The sequence below is a fragment of the Eucalyptus grandis genome, chromosome 5 (genome assembly GCF_016545825.1).
Source record: "Eucalyptus grandis isolate ANBG69807.140 chromosome 5, ASM1654582v1, whole genome shotgun sequence".
In the NCBI taxonomy this organism is placed as follows: Eukaryota; Viridiplantae; Streptophyta; class Magnoliopsida; order Myrtales; family Myrtaceae; genus Eucalyptus; species Eucalyptus grandis.
Window position 1 is genome coordinate 51,792,807 of NC_052616.1, and position 20,571 is coordinate 51,813,377.

Consider the following 20,571-nt stretch of genomic DNA (forward strand, 5'->3'; position numbering starts at 1 on the left):
ATATCCTTGACAAAATTATACTTGGTATCTATGTGTTTAGTCTTGCCATGATATTTTGAATCTTTGGTGTACGCTATAGCTGCTTGGCTATCACAGTTAACCAACAATGAATCTGCAGCACTTCCAATAACACCTAAATGATCCAAAAATCTCTTAAGATAAACACATTCTTATACTGCTGCTGATAATGCCATGAACTCAACTTTCATCATGGACAAGACTATACACGTTTGTTTCTTACTGCTCCAACATATGGCGCCATTATTTAGTAAGAAAACAAAGCCAGAGGTAGATTTCCTTTCATTTAAATCTCCTCCATAATCAACATCAGAATAGCCTTAGAGTCGTAGATCATTTCTTTGATAACTCAGCGTATAATCAGCAGTTCCCTTTAGATACCTCAGTATTCTCTTAACGGCCTTCCAATGTGCTTGACCTGGGTTGGATTGGTATTTACTCACCATTCCAACTGCAAAACATATGTCAGGTCTTGTACACATCATAGCGTATATCAAGCTTCCAACAGCACTAGCATAAGGAACATGTTTCATTTGTTTATTCTCTTGTGGAGTCCTTGGACACAGTCTCTGGCTCAATCATTCACCTTTTGCAATAGGAGTGTCTATGGGTTTATAATCTTGCATACGAAATTGTTCAAGAACCTTATGTATATATGTTTCTTGCGAAAGATATAACGATCTCTTGAAATCTTAACTCCAAGAATATATGCAACCTTACCCATATCCTTCATCTCAAAGTTGGAAGACAACCAACTATTGACAGTATTAACAAACTCCATATTGCTTCCGGCAATTAGTATATCATCAACATATAATGATATGATTACAAATTGATCTTTGGATCTTTTGATATATACACAATGATCCTCATCAATCATTGTAAAATCATATGCCATTATGGCATTATGAAAACGTATATACCATTGTCTTGACAACTGCTTAAGGCCATATATCGACCTCAAAAAGTCGACATACCTTTTCTTTTTGGCCTTTCATTATAAAACCAGCAGGTTGTTCCATATATATTTCTTCCTCTAATTCTCCATTGAGGAAAGCAGTCTTTACATCCATTTGATGTAACTCAAGATCCATACTAGCTACTATTGCCAGAATAATGCAAATTGAGGTAAATCTCAATATAGGAGAAAATGTTTCTTCATAATTAATTCCTTCATGTTGGTTATACCCCTTCGCCACAAGGCGAGCCTTATGCCTTTCTATCGAGCCTTAGCTTTTTGCTTTATTTTGAGAACCCACTTGTTCCCAATAGCTTTGCGTCTCTTTTGGAAGATCAACCAGTTCCCAAAATTTGGTTTGACTTCATTGACTCCATTTACTCTTCCATTGCATGAATCCATTTTTCCTTACTAGGGCAATTTAGAGCCTCATTAATATTTCTTGGCTCATCCTCATCTTGCGGAGCAATCATAAAAGTTTCCCCTTCAATGTCAAAACGTCGACGAGGAATACTTTGGCAACTTGTTCGCTGTATGGGAGATTGTACACTTTGCACATCATTCCCCATTATACTCCCACTAGGATTAGATAATGATGACATGGTCTCATCATGTGGTTGCAATTGAGAATGAGTTGAATTCAATTCATCACTTCTCATATTACTCCCACTTGGACGAACTCCACTAATATCATTATCTTGATCCAAGGTTTCAAATAGGGAGTAATCTTCCCATATTTCGCCCTTCTTAGGAAATTCATCATCTAAGAATGTGACATCCCGTAATTCAAAATCAGTTATACTCTCACTTTCCTGCTCACCTATGAACACATACCTTTTCGAGTGTTCGGAGTATCTTATGAAAATACTCTTCTTTCCTCTTGGACCCAATTTCCAAAACTTGTAAGAGGACTCATGAGTATAGGCAGCACAACCCCATGGCTTAAGAAAACTTATGTCCGATTTTCTACCTATCCATAACTCATATGGAGTGGAAATAACTTATTTGGAAGGCACCCAGTTAAGTATATAGGCAGTAGTTAACAACGCATCACTCCAAAAAGTAATAGGTAAGTTAGCATGTGCCATCGTGGACCTAACCATTTCTAGTGGGGTTTTGTTTCTTCTCTCCGCAACACTATTTTATTGATGAGTATATGGAATAGACAACTGTCTTTCTATTCCTTTTTCATCACTTAATTTTCTGAACTCATCAAATAAATATTCTCGACTTCGATTGGATCTTAATACTTTTATTTTCTTGTCTAATTGATTTTCTACTAAGTTCATAAAACCTTTTGAAACAACTTATTGCTTCAAATTTATGAGAAATCAAATAGACATATACGAATCGAGTATAATCATCTATAAAAGTGATGAAATAAACAGCTCAATGCATTCTTCTCACATTTATTGGACCACAGATGTCAGAATGGATTAAATGCAGAGGAAATTCAGCTCTTTTATCTTTTTCTAAATGGTTTCCTTGTCGTTTTCCCTACTAGGCAATGCTCACATATTGGCAAATCGACTTTTTCAATGTTGCCCAACAAGCCCTCTTTGGTTGGTCTATTCATACGTTGTTGGCCAATATGACCAAGTCTAACATGCCACACATTTACATCATTATCATATGAAGTAGAAGACGTGAAAAAGGGAATAACAAATATTGACATCACCACAGTCAACATTTAATACAATAAAACTATTTAGAAAATGATCACAACCATAATAATTTGTATCCAAATACAAATCTACACCTCTATTATGGAAGTTCACACTAAAACTAAGCTTAACCAACACCAAAACAGATACTAAATTTCGACGAATCTCCGGAGCCTATAGAACATCATGTAAGAACAAGGTGCGTCCACCACGCATGTTCAATTGGCAGGTGCCAATCCCTTTAACTTCAGCTCTGAAGTTATTTCCTACATAGTTCCACTTAGTTCCAGTTGGTACTCATCGGAATTCCATGAATGATTCTTTATCCTTTGCTACATGGTCTGTCACTTTTGAATCTACAGTCCATAAAGGATTAGATTCAGTCAATAATACAGAACTTGACACATAAACAAAGTTCTCAAATGTACAAGAGATGTTTACCTTTTTCGGCTCACAACAGTTGCGAGCATAGTGACATTTCTTGTCACAATTGTAACACCTTACCCTTGACATTTTCTTCACTTGAGGACGTTTTCCTCTCTTGTGTTGGTTAACTCTTGATTTCTTGCAATAAGGACTTGATCTTTTGTATTTCTACATATTGAATGAATCAATACGCTTGCGCTTAGAGCTCAAAGCCCTTTCTAAGCTAGAACCAGCATTGCAAATATCTATTTTCGGCTCAAATGCCGTTAGGTGGTCCTCTACTAGCTCAAGGTGGCGCACGACATTCTCAAGATCTTCCATTACATGGTCAAGAGCTTCTAGTGCTTCTTGCTTTTCCAACACATATTGAACCTTCACTGCCAATGCCCAAGCAGCCCGGTTTCTACATTGAGAGGAGCTCTGAAAACACATATGTTAAAATGAGTCGAAGAGATTGTAACTCAAATGAGATTACCATAACATTATTGGAAGGTAGACAGATTGCCAAGCATTTGTAGTCCCTCACTTCTGCTGGGTATTTCCACTATGAGATACGCTCAAAGTTCACTGAAAGCAATGTACCTAGTCATAGAAGAAATCAAAAAGGTGAAGTTTAACATTGGTCCTGTTCCTCCACTTGCCGAAGCGGTTCGGTAAGAAAGACATTTTTAAAAAGGAAAGCGGAAACAGCCTCCCGAGCCCAAACCGTGAGCCTATACTTTTGTGTTGGCAAGATCAATTTCAATACCATGTTTTGAGTATAGTAGCGATAAGAAAAGAATCTTAACAAATGAAATTCTTGATAATTTTCATACCAAATAATGTTACAATCACATAAAAGAATATGACTTGTCGCCCTTTCTTAGCAAGAAACTTCTTGCACTCTCAAAAAGATGGAAATACTCGATTATCCTATCTATTGCATACTTATATTTATTGATATGATCACCAGGCTAGGCATTTCCATTGATACGTGAAGTTCCACATGCTTTAACCTTGAATGAAGCATCAGGTTGAAGAATCAGGTAAAAGATGTCACACCCTGAATCCTACCAAAATTGGGGAGTGACACGACTGTCCTTCCTTCCAAAAGGATGTAGCCTCAAACCATACCAAAAAACCAACTCCCAAAAATACCCATTGATAGTGCTCTCATACTGATGGGTCCTAATGGAGGCACCTGAAAATATTAGGAAAGAAATGAGTGAGCAACCTTAATTCAATGAGTAATGTATATCTCTTTTAAGCAGCCGAGCATCATTATGTAATAGTGTTGGTCAACAAGTCAAAAGGGCAAAAAGCCCCCCAAAAAAAGGTTGACTCGGTCAACAAGCAAAAAACAGTGGCCATTTTGCTTTTAAAGGAACCGAGAGCTTCCTTGACCAAAAAACAGAGGAAGAAAAGAAGAGAGCAAGGAAAAAGAAGAAAAAGTGAAAACAAATTGTCACGCTTAACTAATCTAGACACCTCGCCAAGCCGATTCTGCTCCGTAACGCACCACCTGATAAGTGCTCGCGTCCCTCATTCATCCAATTGGAGTAGATTTCGGGTTTAAAGCTCAAATTTGAAGTTTAGTGAATGCCATGAAGTCTGATTGTTGAGTTGTGGAACTTTGGGATTTCATCAAAATGGTGTTTATGGCGTCGTGGAGCCGTGGGGTTGAGCAATGATTTGATCGGAGCAAAATTTTTGGGTTGTGTAGGTGAGTTTCGCATAGCGTTTAGGTGTGAATAATTGTTTTAGATGAGTGATTTGTTGGCACGTTTGAGTTACTTTGTCAGTATTTAGGTGTAGTTTAGCCATTCCATTGTTGATGTAGATTTTTATTTGGTTTTAATGTCAATTCTCATTTAATTGTTAGGATTACAAGATCGTTGGCTCATTTAACTTCACGTTCTTTGGTTTTGGGCATTCCAAATGAGTAGTGCAATCTTTCCTAGAATTTGTAATTTCATGTTTTCAAAATGATAATAATTTGATATATTGTGAGTTATGAATAAATATTTTGTTCTTTAAAATTTGAATAAGATATTTACTACATTTTGGTATTTGTAAATGACGTGAGAATTGTTTGGTGAATATATATATATATATATATATATATGTATATTAACGAATGAAGTTGAGAAATATTATGTATTTTGGGTTTGCGAAACTTTTTTTTATGAAAAGCTCGACTTTAAGTATGGTTTATGGAATGTTCATGTACTTGCAGTAGCATTCAAGTAATGCCCTATGTATTTTGGGTTTGCGAAACTTTTTTTATGAAAAGCTCGACTTTAAGTATGGTTTATGGAATGTTATATATATATAGAGAAATATTATGTATTTTGGGTTTGCGAAACTTTTTTTTTATGAAAAGCTCGACTTTAAGTATGGTTTATGGAATGTTATATATATTGATTTGTGAAATACTTTGTGACGTGTATTTGATTTGATTTGACTTGTAAAATCGATTTATGAGACAAGTCTTGAAATGATTTTAGATATATTTTACAAAAAATATTTCTGGTGGATGAGTTCAATGGTAAAAGCTTATGTGATTGATTTATGAAATTTATTATAATATATGAGATCATTTATGGATTGACTTTGTGGAGATTAGAGGATGTAGGTTTGGTGGTCAATATCACTATAAGCTCATTAGGGGGCTTGTGAGTATACATATTGATTTAAAATATCCTTTTGGGCTGAGTTACCGGCTTTGTAAGTAGAGACCTTGCTAAGAGAGAAATTTTGACCTCTTTGTTATCAGGCGTTGTTTTGTGACCATGATTTGATACTGAGCAAAAGATTGGTCAATGGATGGACCATCAATGTGTGGTTTTATATGAGATGGAATAATGGAATAAACCATTAATGTGTAGCGTGAGATTAACGGATGGAATGGATCATTGGCATGTGAATTAATAAGATTAATCAATAGATTTGACCATTGATGTTTGTTATGATATTATTAATTTAACAAGGGTTTTCTCATATGTATATGATTATGTTAAAGCAATATAACTCATTTATATTTTGTATGTATATTATATATTGAAATGGAGATAAAAGAATTATGATATTATTTTGTAAAATGTATAGTGGGTGCTCAATCTGTTTAGAAGAGATGTGCTTTACTTATTGGGTTATGATTGTTCATTACATTCATATTTCGCCTTTTTTAGATCATTAGAGTGAAAGCACTATTGATGGGGATTTCAGGAGTTGGATTTGGATGTTTAGAAGCTACGTCCTTCGGATGGAAGGATGGCCACATCATTACCCTATCCCTATAGGATTTCGAGTGTGACACGTTATGCACTTTACAAAACAATATTCAAAACTCACTTATTTCAATTATAGTATAATACACATACAAGATAACAATGAATTATTTTGCTGTAATGCAATCATATACATATCAACAAACATTCGTTAAATCAATAATATCATAACAAACATCAATGGTCCACTCCATTGATCAATCTCATTAATTCACATATCAGTAGTCTATTTAATTAATTAATTTTATCAAAATCACACACCAATGATCCAATCCATTGGCCAATCTCATGCTTAAATTTCAATCATCACAATGCATAACGTCTCATGACAAGGCGACCAAGCTCCCCTTTGGCATGATCTTCATTATATTGCCGGTAGCTAGCTCCTAAATTAGTATGCACATAGCCACAAACCCTCAACCAAGTTCACAACAATATTGAGCGTCAAACTCACATCCTCCAATACCCACAAGGTCAATCCACAATATATAACATGTCACGCCCCGATCCTCGAGCACGCACACATCCTTCTCTTTCGGTCGATTTTATAATGCGATATCCCAGGACAATATATCGCCGACCCTTTGGTTTATTAAGCACATGCGGAAACAGTTAAAATCCCCAGACAATAAAACGATGGGATAGAAAATCAGGGCCATATTTTTCATGTTGAAATTTATAACCAAACTTTTATACAAAATACAAACCAGAACACTTCACAACTTTTTATTCTAAACTCTATTCACATCAAAATGGAGATATCAAAGAAGATAGTATCTTAGTCCACTGGGCTATACTCAAGGCCCTTCTCAGGATTATCTTCTTCTCCCAAAAATCTTTCTCCTCAAGTTTCACCTCCGAGTTCTCATTCTCAGACTCCTCCTCATCAGCTTCTCATCGGGGTCCTGAAATGTTTTTCCCCAAACCGTGATGAGACTACGTCTCAGCGAGTTCTACCCCACTAAGCCCAATTAGTAAACTATTATACTATAGGCTGCCTAAACACGCACAGATCAGGGGACTTACCTTGGCCTCGGATCCCACCCGCAAGTCAGTACAATTCATAATAGGCACCCAAGCAATCATATCACAGATCGATATCTCAATCAATCGATCCAGTCGATCACACACTAACAAGACCACTCACGGTCATTTCCATTCAATCAATCATTTCACAACAATCGGATCAATTCATTGATCAATCGAACTAGTCGATTACATGTCAGATGGACTATTCTAGGTCAATACTCTCGGGCATCAAGTTCGCCAAAGTGACATATTCACTAGACAATTGTGTGCGTTCTTTAAGGCGTCGTTTTCACCAGTGATACCCCAAATCACCGAACCACACATGCCTACAATGATCTGTTCAATAGACAATTGCGTGCGTTCTTTAAGGCGCCGTTTTCGCTAGTGACATCCTTAGTCACCGAACCACGCATGCTTATAACCATGTACTCAATAGACAATTGTGTGCGTTCTCTAAGGCGCCGTTTTCGCCAGTGATATCCCAAATCACCGAACCACACATGTCTACAACCATGTACTCAATAGACAATTGTGTGCATTCTTTAAGGCGCCATTTTTGCCAGTGATATCCCAAATCACCGAACCACACATGCCTATAACAATGTATTTAATAGACAAGTGTATGCGTTCTTTAAGGCGCCGTTTTCGCCAGTGATGTCCTTGATCACCGAACCATACATGCCTATAACAATGAGTACTAGACCGATACGTGCGTTCTTTAAGGCGCCGTTTTCGCCAGTGATATCTCAATCATCGAACCACGTAGGTCCACAATAATGTATGTACTAGACCGATACGTGCGTTCTTTAAAGCGCCGTTTTCGCCAGTGATGTCCCAATCACCGAACCACGTAGGTCCATACACTGTGTCTGATTGGTTCAATCCCGGAGTATTTCCAATTCTCTCATAATTCCATCCACTTTACAACTCAATCAAAGCATAATAAATGCTAAACAAACATACTCGGCCATCTACCAATCAATCATTCAATCTCAATCAATTCCAAATCAATTTAGGGTAAATCCCTAAAATATCACAATTTATTCAATTCCATACAACGTGGAGCTCAAATAAATAAACGGACTGCGCCACAACGATCAGCACTAGATTTCGGTCGTCGGCCATGAAAATCTTAATTTCCAAAAATAATTAATTAATTAATTAATTTCGAAAATTAATTAATAATTACTAAAAATTCAATTTAGCACAAAATATAGCCCAATTAAATAAACGGATTTCACCATGGTCATCAACATAATTTTCCGGTTCGAACCATCTCAGTTGAATTTTTGGAAAATAAATAATTATTTAATTTAATTCCGAAAATTAATATTTAAATACAAAAAAATCCACTTAGGCCCGAAAAGCCTAATTGGAGCCCACCAAGGGTCGGGAAAAATTCCGAGGCACTTCCAATAATTAGTAGACTTCAATTTATCTAAATCGCATCACATTTGACTAATAATTGTTAATTTATTCTAATCTAACAACCTAAATATAATTAATTAAAACTAAACCAACCCTAAGCATAATTAGCCAACTAATCCGGGATTAGTGAGATTACTCACCAAATCGCGCGCAAATCGGATCAATCCGACGGCGGCGACGCGAGGAACAATTCTTCCCAAAGCTCGGCTCGGGTTCGGGGCCCGGAAACGGCCCAAACGAGCCTTGAACAGGGCTGGAAACCCATTTTCTGTCTTCTTTGTTCGCTGTTGGAAGGGGCGGATACGGCGCCGGTTGAGGCGGCCAAGGGCGGCTGAGGGCGGGCGGAGCTTCGGCGGTGTCGACGGTGGCCGGAGGAGGTCGGGCGGCGGCCGTATGTGGCCGATCCACAACCTGAGCTGGTCGAACAGCTCCCCGAGCGCATGAGCAGAGGCCAACGGCACACGGCCAGCAGAGGCGCGGGAGGACAGCAGCTCGGCAGTGAACGGCGGCGTGCGACGGTTCCAGGAGACGTGTTGTTTCTCCTCTGTGGTTTATGGGTTTGAAAAGCATAAACAAGAGAGAGAAAGGGGCTGGTCGACTGGCGGCATAAGGGAAAGAGGGAGGCGAAGGGTGTGCGGGCAGCGGCGGCATGCGCGATGACGACTTCGACTCCGGCTGCTTGCTGCGACGGCGGCGACGATTCCGACTTCAGCGAGATCTTCAGCGGTTGTTGAGGTCTTCTTCGCTTGCTGGTTCTTCGTGCGAAAGGAGAGATGGGGGAGAGAGAGTCAGTCACGAGAGAGGAGAAGAGAAGGGAAGAAGAAACCGGTTCTCTCACTCTCTCTCATGGCCCACCACTAGCTGTCCACTACCCACCTTTTCTAGACAAAATTGCCCCTTCTAGAAGCCTTTAGGTAGTTCAAAATACTTAGTCCATTAGGCATTCGAATTTTTGCTAGGTTTTCCTCCTAATTAGACCTTAATCCCTCTTGATTCGAATCAAATTGACCCCCATAAATTCATTCAACACATCTTCAATCAAATTGATACTTTTCTTTACCAAAGTAGCCCACTTGCATCCCAATTTCACAATCCCTAGCTTCAACTGAACAAAAACGGTTATATTTATCCCGTCGAAATTAGAACTCAAAAAATCTGGATGTCACATAACATGCATCGGTTTCATAAACTAAATTATATAATTTTTCACAACTCAACTCATACACAAAAAATACTTTTTGCAAAGCATTTCTCAAATCATTTCATAGCTCATTTCTTAAACAAGAATACATTTCACATATCATTTCTCAACTCATTTCATTAACCAAGTTCACGAATCAATATACACAAATCAATGTGTGTGTGTGTGTGTGTGTGTGTGTGTGTATATTTAATTTTTAACAATACCTTTCCTTAAAATTTTCTCAAATTATTCACAAATATTAAAACGTAGTAAATGCTTGATCCAGATTTTTATACAACAAACATACCCTTTCATAACTTATATAATATCAAATCTCTATATTTTTCAAGACATGAGTTTAAAATTTCACAGAAGATATAGCACCACTTATTTGTGAATGCCCACAACATAACTATACGCATTGACAATATTGTAATCATAGCAAATAAACGAGAATCGTCATCAAAACATGGTAAAATACTACAACAATTATTAACCTGCTTGCAACATTGAACTCATAAGCAAAACCCTAAAATTTCACCCTGACAAAATTGTTGCTCCAAATCAATTCCGTCAAAACCCATAGCTTTACAATGCCAAAATCCACATTTCCGTGAAATTTCAAAACTTAATAACTTGGAAATTGGATTTCCTGGCTAGAATTTCCCGAAACTTAGAATTTCAAGTAATAAGGTCTAAATCAAGTTCTATATAGTCCTACAGCTCCACAATATTCTAAACTATCATTTCTATATATATTTGCAACTCCATGACTCCTTAATCGAACCTCGTAATTGAAAATCCACAAAGCTCCAAATTTGTGCTCTAATACCAAGTATTACTCTAATTAAATTAATGAAAGGCATAAGCACCTACCGGGTATTGCAATTAGCAACTGATTCAGCTTCGTGAACACAGGAAAATTTCTTTCTTTTCACCCTATTTCCTTCCCGCGGACGAGTTCCCTCTCCTCTTCTTTTTCTTATTTTTTCTACTGCCTCCCTCACTTGAATAGTCTAGAGAAGAGATGAAAGAAGATGGGCTAAGTCTGTCTATTAAAGACATGGACCTGGGCTTGATGGGCCCATGTATTTCAGATAAAAACGTATAACACTATAAGAATGACTACCGTCCTTGGAATAGTCATGTTCAGTTCGAGAGCATTTAGGATAAACGATTGGAGGAGGAATGAACCAGCTAGGAGAATTTGATGGGACAAAGAACAATAATGAGGGGAGGAAGAGTTTATTTTGGTTCCTCATGATTGACGTGATAAACCTGTTTTACATGATTGATGTGAAAAAATTGGCAGGCTTTCAAACTTTGCTATAGTTAGAAAGTTGACCTAGCAGTAGTTCCTTTTGGCAACACAATTCTTGTTTCCTGCACGTTCACATAAGTTGAAATGTCAAATTCACCCAAAATATCTTAGACCATTCTCCCCCTTCCAATTTGGCTGGCGCAATTATTGTCTAGCTTCTGCAGGTCCAAATGATGAGTCCTTCACGTGTGAAAAGGGATGCTATAACAGATTCAAAGTCTCGGAAAGTCTATTAGGTATGTGGTAGGCTGCAAATGCAAATGCTCATCAACTATTGAATCATCGAATCAAAAAATCAAGAGAACTTTTCTACCTCTCCATCATTTCAACTAACCCCAGATTTTCATGGAAATCGACTTTTATTTGTAAACACAAAAGACTGAAATAGATAGTCCATTACACGATTTCTCTAGTAGATGGATATTCTGCATTTTCCCGTTCTCTATTGCATTTAAATTTCTTTGTTTTCACTAGCAGAAGGATGCTGAACCTATTTGTGATGGCGACACTCTACCAGAAGAAAAGTTTCAGCTGGATTCTTCGGCCTTGGAAGCTCCAGCAATAGATACCTCGCAATATGTTACCACAATATCCCAGATAAGACCATTGTTTAGGTAACAAATAGATATAATCCTTTGAATGATGCATCAGGTGTTTTGATGATAGGAAACAAGGGGAAACTAGTTGTGACATCCTGAAATTCGACCCCGTTTTTTATAAAGTGAAATGGGCATATCGTCGACGTGCTTATAGTCATTTTTCTCTGAGCTGATCACTCACGAGTTAACTAACATATTGGGTGAAGCCATTAAGGGATGTATCTGTAGTAAAAATCCCTAAAAGCTACCTAATTAGTTAGATTGGGCTAAAATCACGTGTGATCGATTCTAACCATGAAATTTAAATTAGTCTCGGGAATCGAATATTCGAGCGTGTCACAATTCAATTTTAGGACCATCTCATCGTCCGTCAAATTATTGGCGAGTTTGAAATTTCAAGAAAGAAATTATCGAAGGAAAAATTGAAGACCAAAAGAAAATAGAAAGAGAAAGGGAAAGAGAAAAGGAAAATTGGAATAAGGATATTATTTATTTCTTTTTTCTCTCTCTCCCTTTTCTCTCTTTTTCTCTCTCTCTTCTCTCTCCTCTCTCCTTCCCTCTTTTCCCTCGTGCAAATTCCCCCCTCTCCACTGACTCACTTTTCTCTTCTTCTCTCTCTCCTTGGCAAATGAGTGCCTTAGAGAATGCACGTGGGTCTAGTATTCGGAAATAGCATCTAAAATGGCACGTGGCTCAGTGACTTGATGTACCACCTTGACGAAGAGGTTGCCTTAGAGAATGCACGTGGGCCCAAGGTTCGAGGAACGTGGCTCGGAGACTTGGAATGTCGTCCTGGAGAATGCACGTGACCTAGCTTTTAGATACTCCTCAGTGGAGAATGATTTGTGTGGCATGTAATCGACTGGTTCGATTTCTTTGGAGTAAATGGGTGTCTATTGTGAATTGTACTGACTTGCAAATAGAATCTGAGGTCAAGGTAAGACCTCTGCCCTGTGCGTGTTTAGGCAGCCTATAGTATAATGGTTTACTAATCGAGCCTTAGTGGGGTAGAACTCATTGAGACGTAATCTCATCCCAGTTTGGGGAAAACATTTCAGGACCTCGATGAGGAGCTGAGGAGGAGGAGTCTAGGAAGGAGAACTCGGAAGTAAAACCTGAGGAGAAGGATTTCTGGAAGAAGAAGATAATCCCGAGAGGGGTCTTGAGTACGGCCCGGATGGATTGAGATTCTATCTTCTTTTGAGATCTCCATTTTGATGTGAATAGAGATAGAGTAAAAAGTTGTGAAGTACTCTAGTTTGTGTTTTGTATAAAAGTTTAGTTATAAATTTCAATATGAAAAATATGGCCCTGATTTTCTATCCCATCATTTTATTGTCTGGAGATTTATAACTGCTTCCGAATGTGCTTAATAAATGAAAGGGTCGGCGATACATAATCCTGGGATATCGCATTATAAAATCAACCAAGGGAGAAGGATGTATGTGTGCCCGATGATCGGGGTGTGACATCCCCTTTTTGTGGTATCAGAGCGAAGTTCAAGATTGGAGTGATAAGGAGCGTTGACCATGGGATAGTTAGTAGGAAAGGCCTTTAATTTCATGTTGGTGCATGTTTGTGTTAGCTGAGTGCTAAAATTGTTTGTTGTTTGGATCGCTCTATTTCTAATTCGGTGTTGAATTGGAAATAGCGAGCATCTTGGTGACTCGTGCATGTTGCGCAGAGAGTCTACAAACAACTTCTACTTTGTGGGCCAATGCCAACACGTCCCTTTGAGCTCCATTGATGTACAGTTCAAGTTCCTGTCACTCTTCGCTGGAGAAGATGCGTCTGTCCAAGCCTCCTTAAAAGCTACGACCATCCGAGTGCATTGAGTATCGATAATATAATTCTAGCGGATCCATCGGAACAGACTATTGAAGAGTGGGAAATGGAACAGCTCGTTAGGAAATTTGAAAGAGAAAAGGATGAAAGTTTTGATAGCTCAATGAATACTTCTAGTGAATAGAAACACATGTGTACCGTGGAGCAAGGCATCTTAGGTTCGTATTATTGAGTCCACTCCATTATTGGTGTGGGACTCGCTCTTCTAAGAAAAATCAATGAAAATTGTCATTGATGGTTGCCATTTGAGAATTATAGGAAAATTACATTAAACGACATATCAATAAGTAACTTTAAAAGAGCTAGAATAAATAACAATATTCCAACCATATCTCTCATATAGCAATTCTTATGATACTTATTTCAAATTCTAATCTAATATTTAATGGTTGGTATAGGAATGATGCGTTTCAATTTTATTTTTGAACTGAGTTTCTTGTCACTTAAATGGATGCCTAGAGGGGCTTTGTCACAACAAATCTGCAAAAGATAATACATGAAAGTCAAGACTTATTATTAACCAATGGTTAATATTAGTTAGATATATGATCTAGGTCTCGCTCAAGTCTAATTTGTTTGAATAAGGAGCAACATTATAAATAAATAAAACTGCTATTTGATGTACAATCAGTACAATGGCAAATCATTGGGATCACTCATCCTGAATTCTTAATGGGACATCACATATGGTCACGCAACAAGGGTTAATTGAAGTGAAGGGAAAGTATGCTGATTTGGGCCTGATCAAGAGATTCGCTCACCAATAATAAGCTAAAAGGACTCTTTTGCATAATTGATCATTGCCATTGGTAAGGGTTGAAGTAGGAAAGCAGAGTTTTTAACAATTAAAAGAAAGAGCCGACAAGCGAGGGGTATCCGGGTTATTTGTATGCATTTACGAATACTTGGAAGTTTGTCCAATAGCAATGGACGAAAGGACACAGAGGTAGACATGGGTGATGGTGACTGACCGAGTAAAGGAAGAAAGAAAATGCGTAAAAGCCATATAGTCCTCCAACTATCTCAAGGCTAGCTTGCGAGCGCCTGGTTAATGAAGGCCGAAGGCATGCTAGCAAGCTTGCAGGATTTTCACCTGCTTCACCTTCAAGCTGTAAGCAAGTGGTGGATTGGTTACCCTAAGGTAGCGCATACAAACGTATCGTTTCTCATGGTTTGCTCTTTTGTTCCCCGGAACAAAAAGAATGTAAACAAGAAGCAAAAAAAGTTGATTCTTGTTCTCGTAACAACTTCTGTAAATAAGCTGATTTTCTTTTTTTAATTTTCTTTATTTCCTTTTCTTGCCGCAACCACCGCCAACCACCCGGAAGCCACCGCCTCACCGCTGCCAGCCGCTGGCCGCTGGGCCACCGAAGGGCGGGTCGCTGCCCGCTGCCGGGCGATCGCTGCCGCCGCAACCGCTCTTCGGCTCTGGCCAAGCCAGAAGCCCGCTGCCGCTGCCGCTGTTCGCCATGTGCTCGCCTCAAGGAGAGGACTACGGCGCCGCCGGGATGGGCGGCACGGAGGGGGCGGCCGAAGTGGCTCGGGCGGCGCCGGAGGTGATTTGCCATGGCCGTGGTGGTAATGGCGTGCTAGCGGGTTTGAAGAAGGAGAATTGTATGGGAGGCGGCGCAAATCCGGCTAAGAAGATTAAAATGAATAAATACAATAAAGAAATTGTTGCGTTATCAAACGCATTTCATTCTTTTCTATTCCAAGAGTAGAAATTCTTGTCGTTATCAAACGGGTTCTTTTACTCAGAAATTGTTTCCGAGCGTAAATAGAAAGAACCATTTCTGAAAAACTCTTCCCCCGAACGTAAACGCCAGCGTTACCTAAGCCTTTACCTAACTCAAATAATAAGAAACACGACGTGATGATTTCTTTTGGGATTGGATACCCACCTTCACCACCAAGGAGCCCCCAAATTCCCGGTCTATGTTTATCCAACTGACTAAGAGGATGGGGAGGCAAGTATGGGGTCACTCACCCCACGGTGGTTCTCCCGCCTTTACCTCCGTTGAGCAGTTTAAGGACCTGCTCAAGTCCAAAGAACAGTAAAATGCAGAAAGCCATATCAGCTCCTCCAACTACCCTCAATTACTCTCCCTCTCTCCCTCTCCCACTACTTTTACCCTAATTAAAGCGATCTCCCATATATTTAGATGGTTGTCCATAAGTGGTGGAAGAAAGGATGTGAAGACTTGGACATTAGTGATGGTGACTGACTAAGGAACTGTAAAATGCAAGAAAAAAAAAAATCTATTTCCACATATATACTTTTTATCAGTTATCATTCTTGTCTTGATGAGCGACCGATATATAGCAGCCTTTTTGTATTCTTATTTTTGGGCAATGATGACGTGGGAGCAGTTTGCTTACCACTCAACTTCCCTAATGGAGCTCCATCCATAGACCCGTAGACCTATTTCTTCTAGGGTTTTTGAGTCAGTCTAAATTCGATAAATCGCTGGATAGCCAGTATTAAACTGCAGCTGCTTTATTATAAACTTCCAGCACACTGAACCTTGCAGTTAAGTACAATATTTGGAAAAATGAGTATTAAAAGTAAAATACTCCAAATAGACCCAAGACTTCAAAGAAAATGGGAAACTCCAATGGGAATGTGAGACATGAAACAACATTAGTGGCGACCAGAATTATTTCCCATATTGAAGTGTTGTATAGTAAAGAGTAGCAATACTCGAGAAAATAAACCGATTTAAAAATGTTAATAAAGAATGGCAAACTTTACATCATTTGAAGTTTTGATTTAACAATTTCAATTGAAGTTACATCTAATGTAAATTGAATTGTAATCTAACAATTTGCAAATTTGTAATGTTACTTCTATATTTTGTAATACAATTTGTTTAGGACGAGGTACCTAGTCGTTGTTTGTCTACTAACGGTGGAGTAAAGAATCGGAAACTACGCATTGGGGCCGCCAAGATTGGCACAAGTACATGACGATTTCAAGAAAACGATGTTCTATTACCATGACCAACATGCTCAATTAAAAAGGACGTGGATGACACTGGAAAGGAGATCTACCAGTTGATCGCAAAGAACAATTTCTTTGAACAAAGATCATTTCGTTGTCTCAAAGGGTTGCAAACCACTCAGCGCAAATCCACAAGGACTTGCATGGAATTGGTTATGCTTTTTCAATATCATTTCAAGTTCAACTGGCTTAAAATTTTTGAGTGTCTTATATACACCCAGTTGCACTAAAATGGAGTTGAAAATGGGTTTCTTATACATATTGCCACCTCCGAATGGAACTCCTAGTCATGTGGGTTTTGATCTATCCTCTTCCTTTTGTTCTCTTTATTAATTATGTTTGTTATATGGAAGAATGACAATCTACATAAGGTATATATTATACATGAGTGATGATTTAAGCCCAATCATTTTAATAATTTCGTTTTAATTGAAGGTGTTATATACGTGTAAGATTCTAATGGTCACTCTGTGTTGATTCACAAAAGTGTCCGCATACACATATTGATGAAGATATTAATATTATGAAAAAGATTGAAGATCGTACTTATCACGTGGAGGGGCGGTCGTGGCCTGTCCTTATCACGCGGGCGATGCCTATCTTTCTATTTATTGCTCTTTCTTAATTAGATTTTGTTATATCAATCTGACAGGCTGTTTGAAGTATTTATATAATTCAAGTCAAATCATAATGCTATATTCGCAGTTGGTAATCATTTGTATTTTATTTTTTTAAGCCACTTTGATGAGCGTGCAACTTATGACGCGACGGACAAGTGACTTAATTAAGGAATTGATTGGTTTTTAATTAAGGCCTCAACTAAGGTTAGATTTTAGTAAGATCTATAGTTTGTTGTCCACGTGAGTAGTGGACCATCGATGAGCCTTGCGAGTTGGGTTTTCCTTCCCAGTAAAATATTAATTCACAATATGATATATTATCTCTTATTTATATCGAGTGATGACTACTGTAGCTTCTCATATTTGTTGAAAAATCAATTTTATAAATGAATATGTCCTGAGATCATCAATAAAGTTAGAAATTGTACTAAATATTTGGCAAAACAAAATCGTCTATTATAATTAAATAACTATCGTGTGATTATGATAAAATCTTTGTTTTAACATTTATGGTACAGCAAATAAAATTAAATGTACTACCGATCATCTAGGATTCACACATTGAATGATACATTCCCATTTACTTGTGTCATGATTATATGGTACAGCCAATTTAGAAAGTTAAGTTTACATGATTATATCCATTGCCTAAATTCTCACCATGAAAGCACAAAGGTCATGGACTACTCATGTATTGCGTGCTACTTGGTTTAAATGACTAAAATGCTTAGTAACTAGCAAAAGCTAATTTCATTCACATATTTATTTAGGCTAAACTCTTGTCATGAAAGGGTAAAAATTGGCATGCACTACATGCTGAGATGCTAGTTGACTTTACACCATTAGTACGGTGTTATCAACAATTATACATATAGTCATATTAATAAATGATAGATGCATATCCATGTAATATAACCCTCTAAAATTTATTATTTTTGTTCTATAATTCTTTTGTAATAATATAATCTTTATCCTATTGATTTTCTAACAATTCTTTTTTTACTTTTAATATTTATTTATCTACAAAGCATGTACCATAATTTTGTTTTTATGATGATAGATAATTGTTTGAATTCTCTAATGTCATTTATTTGTCAAATATAGATTATAATGTCATAAAAAATTTATAATCGACTAGGTATTACAATCAGTCAATCAAGGCGTTATATACATTTCAATTTCTAATCGTCACATTCTTTTGAGTCAAACCAGTAGTTGCGCGTAAGTATCAATGAAAATATTGATAGCATGAAAAAGGATTAAAGACGTTATTTATCACAATCATATCATTTAGTAATTGGCATATAAAAAAAATCACGAATTTTCTTTAAGTACTCTTGAATTTCGAAGGCTCCCCACGCGCTTTTGCCTTGGTATGTGGCACCGACAGCACTGTGAACGTTCTCCCAATTGTCAGCTCTTTTTTGGAATTCTAACCCTAAGGAAATCACAGTAGGTGACAGTGTCACGTGGGTGGGACCTTTCCTTGTCCATTTATTATCATTATTAATTACACTTAATTATATTGGTGCTGACACACCGTGTAAAGTTCATATTCCGAGGGCAAAGGTTTAAGTCGAGCCACTTAGTTAGGTGCGTTTAATAATAATTCTGTTTCCTAAGTAAATTCTAATAAGCATTTTAAGTCGCTTGATAACTCACCAAAATTTATGATTCTATAATAAAATTGCGTTGATACCGTGTTTATTGATTCCGTTTCGAATCAATTTCTTTTAATTTTTAAATAATTTTTATACTTTTTTTTTTTTTTTTCATATTATTCTTTCTTTCGACACTGTCACTGGATCGATGATCGGGCACAACAAGGGCCGGCGACTTACATCGGAGCGTCGCGCCCTCGTGGTGGACCCTCACCGGTAGTTAGGTGAGGCTCACCCAGCCCTTGCCTAGCCCCACCGAGGCTCGGCCTTGTCGATGGCTAGGTCGGCCTTGCTGGGGTAGGGTGAGGCTTGCCTGGCCACCGGCGAGGCTCACCCAACCTTGTGGAGGCTTAGCCCGCCGGGTGGCCACCGAGCCCGCCAAAGGTCGGGGCTTGCTTCTAATGAGCTCACGCGGATCAAGCTGCCGGCGACGACAGCAAGAAGGCGACTGGCGAATGGCAATAGAGGAGGGAGAGAAGGGTCTCCACTTTTCCGATTCTTTTTTGTTCCCAACAATAATCAATTTTATTATTTTATTCTTAATTCAACTCCAAAATTATCTCTGAACAAAATTTTACCAAACGTGATTTCGTTCTCAAACTGATCCCAGGAGCAAAAAATCAAAATCAGGCTCTATTCGGCACGTTGCCAATAGCCCCTTAATTGCTGATTATCGACTTTTCCAAGCGATTAGAGTTGCTATGTTTCAACACTACCTTTCCTTCATCCACTTCTCTAGTGGCTCCATCAATTTGTCTTGGATGCTTCACTGAGAATTGCTTCATTGAACCGAAGGCAAAAATTCACAAGGCTATAAAAGATATATTCCTCTAAGGAGCCTTCCTTTCCACCAGAACCTTTGAAAAATAGTTAGGAAAATCTTCTGAAGTCAACTACATATATGGACACACACATTTCTGACCCAATTTAGCTTAAATCACATCATTTTATGTAAGCTGACCGAAATATCCTCCACACACAAGTGTACCTCAAGCATTAACAAAGTCGCCTTTTATTTCAAAAATAAATTTGCCCTTTTCATTTTCTCTAAAATCTACTGTATTGTATATTTTCTTATTTACTGTAGAAACTTGATAGGAGATTCTGATTTAAATCTTCTCACTTGCTATTCTGATTTCAGAATTTTGTTTATATAATAATTTATCTAACAAACATCTTCGGCCTATGCATCACCAAAAAATGGCTGATTTATTTCGAAGATTGGAGCATAAGCATGTTCCAGAATATCAAATTACGTTTATGCTCTTAATGAACTTTAATTATAATTTTTCAAAAATATCATGACCGAATCTTCGGTTCTTAGATTCTTCACATTAGAAGTTTCATTATTTTGTAGAAGGGGTCGTTTCAACAAGTAACTTGGTATGAGATTTGATTTTTATGTGTTCATATGTTAGTGAGTTACAAATAATTCTCTTTATTCAAATGACTATAAACTATTGAAATATGTCTCAAGTTTAAACCCGTTGAACGAACAAACCCAAGTTAAATTTAATTGTGTATAATCCCAATACATTTTAAGTTCAGA